Below are 10822 nucleotides of genomic sequence, written 5' to 3' on the forward strand. Positions count from 1 at the left end.
AGTGGCAAAGGGGAAGCCATTCTGCGATTCCTCCAATACACCATGAATTGTAGGGTTTTCAAACTTCAATCATGGTGTTGAATGTTGCCCAATGTTGGGCTGGTAGGTTGTGGCAAAGTACTGGCTGCTACCACAGAGTACTGAAAGGAAGAGATACCCAATGAGCTGATACACGTCCATGGTCTGACCACTGCTCCACATTTCAGTGGGCTGATTGATTTTCCTCACCTTTGACAGCCTCAGTGCCTTGGACACTGCAACACAGAGTTTTTGTTCAACTATGGTATTGCCTTAGCCAAAAAGTAGGTTTTGCTAGGTATTTGCCACTTGGGAATGGGGTATTCCATTAGTGCCTGGAAAGCCCTCTGCCTGACAATAAAAGGGCTGCAGCCCCACTGCTAGCATTGTTGCCAGTTTTGTATTAATCATGGAGATTACAGGATGATTTTTCTTAATCAACTCTGAAAGACATATCAAAGTGTGTCAGTCGATGGGTAGTTTGCCTGTGTATCTGCTTCCCTTCCTAACATTAAAAAGCATACTGGATGGTATGCCACTGACTGGAATAGTTGTGGACCGCAATTTATCAGATGTTATGACCTGTCCCCTCTACCTCTTTCCCTACTGCATTAGTACTTAGTTGCTGAATGCAGAGATGTTTCTCCCACATTATGGCATGGTTATTTTTCAAGAAGTTTCTTAAAACAAATTCCTGGGTGGTCCTCTTCCACAAAAAACATAACATTACTAGCATCTTTCTACTCAACAGAAAAGAGTTCCACACCAATGCATTGGTCTTATCATGCAGTTGAGCAGCAGTGCATAAAAACCTACTTCTTTCCCCACCAGCCTAAACAGAACCCAGGCTGTGGTTTAAGCCTAGTTTTCTCTTGTGACCACAACTCCTACGAAGAGTGTTGAATTTTGCTTTCTTACAAATGTTTGATCTTTGCTTCCTCAGTGGCTTCACTGATCAATACCACCAACTGATCTTCCTCTTTCACTTCCTGAATGAAATTGCTCTCAGAGGGAGAAGCCTCATTACTATGATTTTCTACATTAATTAGTGCTCTCACCATCTTTCCACAGAAGGTGCCTGGGTTTTCCATTGCCTATTTTATTACGGTCCAGGGCATACCTTTTTCGCCAGTAATATCAAAGCATGCTTTATTTCTTTATTGTGCTTTTATTTCCTTCACAGGAAACTGGCTAGCCACTTTAAGTTTTTCCCCCTGAAGCCTGTTTGTTGCCCTTAATATTTTGTTTACTGAGAAGCCTCTCCTGCTAAACAGTGGGGAAAAATTAGATTTTATGTTCTATTTCCCTTCAGCCACCATAATCTGAGAGAAGTCATGACAGATTTAACATCTTCTGTTCCCAGACTGATTTTAGCAAAACTGAATTTTCTCTTTGATCCCACATGCAGTTTCCCTATTATAAGACAGCTTTGGTTTCACTAGAGGGAGCTGGGTCTTCAATTTTGGCAAGATCTTCAGATTTCCACAAAACATGATTGCTCATTGTTTTAAAAGAAGCAGAGACCAACTGATTCTGGGCCATGTGAAGTTTCAGAAATATTAACTACCAAACTCCACAAACTATTTCAGAAGCATAAACCTGGTAACATTTTTTGTTGTTAAAATCTTGGTATCTGAGTATCTTCAGGTGCCAGACTTCTTTCAGTGATACTATCCACACTTGTCAGGTGACGAAACAAAAATTCCACCTCATCACTAAAGGGAAAAACAAACTAAATAAAATGGCTTATTTTACATGAGAAACTGAATCCACAAAGGAAAAATAGTGTTACAAGACGTTTTACATTTTTTTCTTAAGCAAATGAAGCTATTCCACCTGAAAGTGTGCCTTTATGGTTAAATAGTTGGTAGATTTATTCAACAGAGAAATTTAAAATTTAGTATATTTCTAGGATCTCTTAAGATCTTATTTCAGAAGCTAGATCCATACTGAGTTTTTCAGCAACAAAATCAGGTTCAGAATAGGATCATAACCACCCCAATAAATTACAATTCAATTCACATTTAAAGTACGATATTAAGTGTACAAGTTCTCTGGTTCATAAATTTAAGTTAAAAGAAACAGTGCAAGTAATATGCTCAGCCCATAGAATAAAGACACTGACATTTCACAGACAGCTCTACAGATTAGAAGAGGGCAGTGTTGATTAATTTCAAGGCTAATTAAGATTACTGATATATTAAGGGCCTTGGAAAGAGGAGGGATGTCCTTTCAGGTCAGGACAAATTGAGATCAGCTCCTGACCAAGTTAAGCCTACAGATATCTGAAGTGAGAAACCCAAAATTACCAATACGAGGCACTTTTCAACAAAGAGTGCATTTTCTTCAAGTACATACCTGAATAACTAAATGCATCTGCTCCTACATTTTCCACCATTTCACTGTTCAAAAAGAGATTCAGTTAGTAAATCAAACATTCATTTTTAATTCTTAGATTATGCAAGGAAATGTGCCAATGTCATTCAATGTGCAAGTCTAACACCCCTTCATCTTTCATAAAACATATCTGTATACGCATTCTGCAAATTCTGTTGAGTTGCATGTGTAACACCATGGTTACACATCCTCTCATCCTAAAATATCTGCTTTTCTTGCTCACATAAATTTGGCACCTTTGTAAGGCTGGGTAAACAACAAGCAAGCAAACAAACGTGATCATGACACTAGAGACTATTAAAATTCCTTTTTTCCTATCATTCAGATTAAACTGGAGGGAACTCCCAAAGGATAAAGTTAGTTCTCAGCCTATGATGAACAATAAAAAAATCCCAAATGGGCCTAAAAATAGCAGGTACTACTAAATTAAAGGCCTACATCCAGGCAACTTTTATTGCACTGTCAGGTATTCAACGAATTTTAATCTATTACTGCAACAGAAATGGAAAATGAAGTGGCCTCATCCTAGACTGAAATATCATATTTTATGAACGATCACGCGTTATATTCTATTAGAAAAGAAAGCATACAGACCAAATACCATTTAAGTACATAAAATGAGCCACTGATCATGCAACAGCCCATGCATCACCACAAGTTCAGAAATCAGACTGAAGTGAGGAATAACAGTGCAGTTTTAGAAGAAAACAGAGACAATAACCATGCCTTGTGGAAAACAGTAAATGAGGATACAATAGGCAAATTCAGTCAATACATGAAATCTACCAAGTAAACAAAATCTACTTGTTTGAAATACTACTTTCACACAGCTCCAGTGTTTAGAAAGAGCAACATGAATCATGGTTGTCTAATCTCAGAAGCCAGATCCGTATGAGTTTTTCATCAAGGAATCAGGTTCGGGATAGTATCATCATTGATAAGACCAGAATTACTCACACTTCATCAATATCAACCTTTATTAGAATACATACCTTTAATATTGAGCCAGCCTTCAAAGATCTCTGCAACAAGACAAATTGCACAGTAGTTTGGTGAAACTGAATACTCCAAGGGTTAGTATATTAATTTATTATTTTAAAGAAGTATTTCCCCAGAGCAACTGTGATGAGGATGTCACACTTTCCCACTAGTCTGCTACCTATCCAGATGCATGAGTTAACTGCATAGGAAGCCAGGATTATGTAGGTACTTACATGTAAACACTTTAGCTGTAGCATGGACTACATCAAGTCAGAAATTTGATACTGGCATTTTATTTATGAATGACAGATGTCCAGACAGCAATGTACCACAAATCAGTGCAGCACAGCCCCAAGTATGAACACTACATAACTGCATGTGCAGCTAGTACAGCACAAAAACGACAGTTTGAATAACTGCATCAATTAACATTAGACACTGTTCTAGTGGTAACAGTAAACATGTCAAAGTAGGTGCACAAAACAGTGGTATAACCAGATTAACTCTTCTGAACGATGGTGGTCTTATCTCAGAAGCCAGATCCATATAAAATTTCTCATCAGCAAGTCAGGTTCGGGATAGGTTCATCACTGATAGACCTTTTTAAAAATTAGACACTTTTTGGTATACTGGAACACTATGCCAAAATTAACATGTGAGAACTATAATTCAGTTTAGATACTGTCCCAGAATGAAATTATTTCTCAAATTGAGAAGTGCCCTTTATTCATTTGGGCCAGACAGCTTTATCAATACAAGGCACTGCAACTTAGATACAACAGAGTCTGTTGATTTTAGAAAAGTGATTTTTCTTCCTCCAAGAAAAATATCAGTAAACTATTTTTGCCCTGACAAAGGAAGCACTTAACAGATCTGTTCCTATTACATGTCTTGATTTTTAAAAAAAAAAAAATACTGAAACTGCTTATATAAGCTAGAACTATCAAAGTCACTTCTTTTACAGAGTAAGAGGCAGGAATGTATAGGCAGTTCATAAGAAATACTCCTCCAAGGTTCAGTTGACAAAGCCAGTTTACTCCATCTTAGCTATGTCCCACACTTTACAGCATTTGAAAAATATTTGTGCTTTAAGATTAGGATATTGTGTTGTGTCAAAATATTGTCAGAAAAGTATTTTCCAATTGTTTTGAGTTAAGAATACCTGCTTTAGTAGTACTAGAGTCGCAAGTAGTTTTATATCACAAGTAGTTTTATATCCCAACTGCGCTGTCAGTTATTCATTCACTGATTCATTATCCACTGGATACTTGCTAATAAGTCACACTAGAAATAAGGATAAAGTAACCATTTAAATTGTTAATAAATATTACATAATACAGCATTTTGAAAGTGACCTAACAAAACAAGTTATGTTCCCCTCAAGCATTTTCAGGCAAGGGAAATACTAGATACTCTTAACCAGCATAAAAGCTATAAAAAAGTGGCCCAAATTTTGCACCGGTCAGAGTCACTGGCCAAGACTCTGAGAACCACAGCTAGTGTGCATGTAAGTGTGCATATTTTTATTAAAACCACACACTACAATAGATGTTCATTTTCTCTAATAGATCTGAATTCACCACCAACAAAAATCTTTGAGTAGGGCAGTTTTGTTCTCACCCTTTTAAGAGCTGAGAACACTAAACTTCTACCCTGAGTTAGATAATTCAGGTTAATTGACAATCCATTAACATGGTTGTAAAACCTAGTGGGGCAACTCCACAAATGGTTATTGTTTACAATCTCCCATAGTATTGGTCTTAAACAATCAAAATAAACTAAACCACCACATCTACCCAGGAATCTCGCAACTGTTCACAATGTCAAGATAGACCACATGATACCTCACAGGACTGAAAGCAACAATTTTACCCCAACTATTCAGTTAAATATGGATTAATTAAATCAAAACAATGCATTAAAGTTTAGATTTTTGCAAATCCATTTATCCCCATCTTAATATTTATTCCTCCACTTGACCATTCACAAACATACTTCTGTCTTAAATATTCAGGAACATCCACAATTGTACATCATATAGTCTTCTAGAACTGTTGATGTTTTCATGAAGAGCTGCAGTTAAAATTAAACAGAAGACGGTCAGATTTCAATGTGGAAAAATCAATAGCAAATTCAAGTTTTATAATATGGGAATACTTATGCTGTCTGTTGTGATACAACACTAAGTCATATTGCATCATAAAAACTGTTTAAGAGTAAGACGTTCCCTGCCCCAAAGAATTTATAATCTAAGTCAGTCAAAACAAAGCTTCAATTATGTGTCAAAGAAAAAGTTGACATCTAATCAATAGACACAAAATTAACATGGTGTATTATGCTAACCTGAAGTATTGTCTACCTATGCGATGACAGGGGACTCCTGAAAAACCAAGACATATCAGACATACACTTAGGCTCTAATCCTGCAAACACTTATGCACAAAATAACTCAACAGGACTAGCCACATGCATAAAACTATTCATGCTCAGATACTTGCAGGATCTAGGCCCAATTGCTGCAGATGATAGTCAACTACCTGGCTTAGTCCATATAGCCAATTCACATACTAACCCTAAAGGTATGTCTAACACTACCACAGCACAGCTGCAGCCACACCTCTGTAGTGTAGACATTTACTACAGTGACAGATGGAATTTTTCCCATTGCTGTAATAAGTCCATCCCCTTGAAAGGCAATAACAAGATCAATGCAAGAATTCCTCTGTCAACCCATCTACAGTGCAGGTTAGGTCAACCAAACTACAGTGCACAGGGTGTGAAATTTTTCCCACCCTGAGCCATGTAGCTAGGTTGACCTAAATTTTAGGTGTATAACATGTCTAAAATCAAACAAAGAACATAGTGCCAGGATAAACAGGTGCTCCAGAGTCCAGAATATAGGGTACAGTGTTGGTGATAGCACCGAAGTGCTTTCATCTACTGAGAAGTAGTAGTAAAATGCTAGAGAGCTGATAAATGGAAGATTATGTGGACTTGAGTCCACATTTACTGTAGCTATCTTTTCATTCAGCTCTACCCAGTAATACTGTGACAAAGTAATTGACTCTGGCACATACCGCAAGAGGGAATTACTTTTAAATAGATGAAGACATGGAGAGCGTTCTATGCAACTGAAGCACTTTGGAGTGTTCAATCTTAACCAAACCCAAAGACACAGTGCCCTTTCCAGTCCGACCAAATTCAAAATATTCTCAGAGCCATACCTTAATTATTCTGCACAACTTCCAGGATATCACCATGAAGTTTATTTCCATAGTTCCTAGAATAAACAAAATTGTGACAGAACTAGTTATATGTATTTCAAGTAGGCATTGCAGACAGAAGAGCATTAAAAGTAATTTCAGCTAATAAAACTAGTCTTTAGTCCCCATGCTAATTTTTGCAGATTTACAAAGTGTTCTGTTGCTGTGGAAAAGACCAGCACAAACATAGCTACTAATTATACAAAAAACATTGTCAAAATGTGTGAAAAATAATGAAATGTGGAATACCCATACTGTATTGTGTGCAACACCATAATTGACAATAAGTACACAATCTACTTAATTAAGGCTTATGTTTCAACTAAGTAGCTCAAACCCAGCAATCTTAGATTAATTGTTGGAGTGTCCTGCTACAACTAAATAATAATTTTTATACACTAGTGGTTCTACATTTTAGTGTTCACACCCCAGTTGCCTCAATATTCAATCAAAACAGCCTACACGCACTTGTATTGATTTGGGGGCATAGCGTGGGCAGTATCACAACCACCTCCCAATTGCTTGTTGGAGCCCTTCCTCTCTCAAGGCTGCTGCTGTAGCACCCCTCATTGTCGTTCAGGAGCCTAGAGAGCCTCAGATGCTCAAGCTCTGGGCTTTCTGTTCTTTTGCCACCCCTCTCCTCCAAGCCAGTTCCACATCTGATGGTACTAGGCCAATTCGAGTGAGAAGATATTGGAGGTTTTTTTCCAACTCTTGATATGTTTAATTTATCTTGACTGTAGTTTCAAATCCCTAAAGATTAATTAGTAATATACCAAAAAATAAGATTCCCAGCTGACTTGTTTGTGTACTGCTCTGGCTTTAGGTACAGTAATTCGAGCATCAGCTACTAAATTATACTGGGTGGGAGTCATGACTGTACAAATGCACTAAAAGGGGATTTCAACACAAAATACCACAACCATAAGGATTAGGAATTAAAGCTATCAGTTTATAGCATTCATTTATAGCCACTGAGGACCCATGAAATAGACCACTTAAACTGATTAATTCAAATCAGATACGTAACTATCAATATTCAAAACTAGTCTCTGCTATATTTTGTAATTTCAGTAATGATTTTATCAGTTTCATTCAGACATGCTTTAAATTTCTACCTTAATATCTTTTCAACTTAGGAAAGTGGCAGGATTGATATGGATGCCTGGGCAAGCGTGAACTCCACACATCAAAGCAGAGCAGTAACAGATCAGTTTCACAGGACCAGAGATTAGCATAAAACGGGTCCCCTGTTCTGTTTAGAACACGAACTGCTGGATGCGGCGGCGAACAGCTCAGGCCCTGATCAGGAAGAGGGACGGACGAAGTATCTGGTGCGGCCCAGGAGCAGACTGTTACCCAAACCTAGTTTATTTCGCGCTCCCTTTGCGGCGTGACACGTGACACCGCGTTTGGACCGCGCCAAGAAGCGGAGAGCAGCGCCGCCACGAACGCAGCACCCTGCACCCGCTCCACAAGGCTCGAGACAGGGCCTGGACCCACCGCCCAAAGCGCACTTCACGCGGATCAGCCCCGCCGCGTCAATCACGCAGCCTCTCTATGAGGTACTGATCTCGGCCTGCACGGCTAGGCGAACAACCACCCCAGCATGCACCGCGCCACCTGCAGGAGGCTGCTCAGAGGAGCGGTGCATTTTGGGACTTGTAGTCCACCCGGCCGTCATCGCGAGTCACACAATCCCGCCTCGGCAGGGGCAGCCGGCGGCTGGTCCGCGCTAGCCGCTTCACCAGCCCCGGAGGAAACGCAGCAAGAGCTCCCGGAGAAACTTAAAACGCGGTCTGCCGAGAACAGGGACCGGATCGGACCAGCCTCTTCTCTCCCCGGGCGCACAACACCCCAGACTCACCCTCAACTTGAACCAGTCTCTCCGATTCTCCGCAGGAAAAAGGGAAGGAATGTCGCTCAGAGACTATTATATAGCAGCTGCCTGAACCAGAGCGAGGCCGACTCCTCCTCTACCCGCCCATTGGGCAGCGCGCGTGGGGGCGGAGTTTTGTGCGGGAGGGTTTGAGCCCCGATTACCTCACCGTGCAGCAGAAGCCACGCCCCTTGCTCCCGGGGCGCGCGCCTGAGCGGCTGGAGGATTCAGAGGAGCAGAGCCGGCGCGCGCAGGGTGAGGTTCCTGTGGTTATCTGTGCTCAGAGCTTGGGGACTGCCACAGCGTTGACAAAGTGTGGTTTAGTCTACAGCCCCGGAGAAGAGCGTTGTGATACTCCCCAGCTGCAGAAGCTCGGCCAATAAAAATTATGACTTGACTTCTCCGCCTTGTGGCTCGCAGAGTGCATGAGAAAAAATTCTTATTAAACAGCATCTATTTGTGCATTGTCTAATTAGTGCCAGAATAGTGTTCCTTAGAATTATGGAAGCGTTTACAGCTGTAGCAGCCTAAGGGAGGAAAGAAAATAAAGTTTTTCTCAAGAACTGCATAGTCAAACTATTGTAATTTTTTTTATGTGAAAAAAGGGATAGTACATGACCTGAAATGCTGTGAAGGTGAGAATCACTGTTGCTGCTTGAATTGCTATAACTGCCCCTACTTGTGTTTTTACATAGCTTCAGCATTAAGAAACTGTGATCGGTCTCACATGTGGTAAGGCAACTCCCATCCTTCCATGTATTTATACCTGCTCCTGTATTTTCCACTCCATGGATCTGATGAAGTGGGTTCTAGCCCATAAAAGCTTATGCCCAAATAAATTTATTAGTCTCTAAGGTGCCACAAGGACTCCTTGTTGTTTTTACAAATTTTCTTGTTGATCAACTTTGCCTTTCTCTTACAGACATGGAGAAGGTGAGCATGGGCTGTGTTTGAATTTGAGATAACAGTGCATCCTCTTGTAGCATAGTTAAGAGGGTGCTATGAAAAGACACAAAGTGAATGGAAATAGGCTTAAGATGTATTTTCAGTAATTTCCCTGCTGGTTCTTGTATATTTTTCAAAGTAGGTATGAAAACACAGGTGTGTGTGGCTGGGTTTCTTTCAAATAGATATATTTACTATGAATTGTATACTCTGTTCACGTTATAGAGACATTACAATTTTAAGGCAAGCTTTGTGAGCTCTTTATTATAATGCTTGCGTTCTTTAATATTTTATATACTAGCCAAAAAAAGCACATAATTGTCAGTTGGCCAAAGGGAGGACCTCCCCCCTAAATAAACAGCACTAAGGCCAAAAGTTTAAAACTTGTGTTCCTAAACTTACATAAAAATCCGTTGTCTTCAGTGGTAGTTTTGAAATTGCAGATCTCTTACTTATTTAGGTGCCGAAATAGGGATTTAGTTATCTAACTTTTCTTAAATGGAATTTATTACTTCAGGATTATGAAATTTAGTACTCTTATTTTCAGTACATTTTCTAATTTAGTTTTAAATATCCCTCATGATGGGTCTTCCACTAATTCATAAGAGAGGCTACTCAGCAGCCTAATAAGTTGCACTGTCAGTCACTATAATATTTCAGGACTAGATCATTCAACCCTTACACTGATGACTATTTAGCCACAAAAACATCTCACTGAAGGTACAGTGGGCCTACTTGTGTAACTGCTCATAACTGCAATGGATGTGGGAGCATGGATCAGTGTTCACATTGCACTCCCCATCAGTACCAGAACCATGCTGGAAGCTAATGACTCAACGAGCACTCCAAATTTGGTGATGAATCCTGGCCATGTGCCCCGTGAAGCACGTTGTTCCTTCTCTAAGACGTGCAGTGGATCCCAATCCACAATCGCTTCCAAAGCACTTTTCCTGATATTGTAAAATCCCTTTTCTTTATTTGAATCCATTATCCTTGGTGACCTCCTTACACCATCCTAAATTATTGTTCTCCATGCCTGGTGTTTACACCTTTGATATACTTGTAGAATGGTTAATACATCCCTGTTTAATCACTTAGCTAAGCTATATAGCAGACAGTTATTTTAATCATTCTTCACATGTTAATCTGTTCAGCACCCAGCTATTGATTAAATTTCCTGACATTGACGTAATAAAAAATATTTCAGGTGTTGTCTCAACTGAGTCATACACAGAGAGATTATAATTTGTTATTACAGAATGTCTTTTTGTATGCAGCATAAAATCATATTGACATTTTTTATTTTTTGCTGCCATCCCACACCATACACTATAGTCTT

The 10822-nt window shown here is 39.5% G+C and overlaps 1 long non-coding RNA gene and 3 other non-coding genes across 5 annotated transcripts in view; all 4 read right to left on the bottom strand.

Annotated features, from left to right (window-relative positions):
• Positions 1 to 8677, bottom strand: part of LOC116839367 (uncharacterized) — a 43343-nt gene extending 34666 nt beyond the window's left edge. Inside the window, exons 1-7 of one of the 2 annotated variants that reach the window (XR_004377111.2) lie at positions 8527 to 8629; positions 6621 to 6676; positions 5392 to 5469; positions 4559 to 4680; positions 3408 to 3437; positions 2377 to 2420; positions 594 to 1733 (exon numbers count right to left, since the gene is read on the bottom strand). This is a non-coding gene — a long non-coding RNA (uncharacterized LOC116839367). Of the gene's footprint in view, positions 1 to 593; positions 1734 to 2376; positions 2421 to 3407; positions 3438 to 4558; positions 4681 to 5391; positions 5470 to 6620; positions 6677 to 8526 lie in introns of those variants that run through there. The other variant, XR_012655509.1, reaches the window with a different exon arrangement.
• On the bottom strand, positions 1947 to 2013 carry LOC116839377 (small nucleolar RNA SNORD50). The gene has a single exon (XR_004377117.1). It is a non-coding gene; the product is annotated as a small nucleolar RNA SNORD50 (small nucleolar RNA).
• LOC116839374 (small nucleolar RNA SNORD50) lies at positions 3287 to 3355 on the bottom strand. The gene has a single exon (XR_004377115.1). It is a non-coding gene; the product is annotated as a small nucleolar RNA SNORD50 (small nucleolar RNA).
• LOC116839376 (small nucleolar RNA SNORD50) lies at positions 3923 to 3992 on the bottom strand. The gene has a single exon (XR_004377116.1). It is a non-coding gene; the product is annotated as a small nucleolar RNA SNORD50 (small nucleolar RNA).
• Positions 8678 to 10822: the final 2145 nt, after the last annotated feature.

Source organism: Chelonoidis abingdonii, chromosome 3, assembly GCF_003597395.2.
Source record: "Chelonoidis abingdonii isolate Lonesome George chromosome 3, CheloAbing_2.0, whole genome shotgun sequence".
Taxonomy (NCBI): Eukaryota; Metazoa; Chordata; order Testudines; family Testudinidae; genus Chelonoidis; species Chelonoidis abingdonii.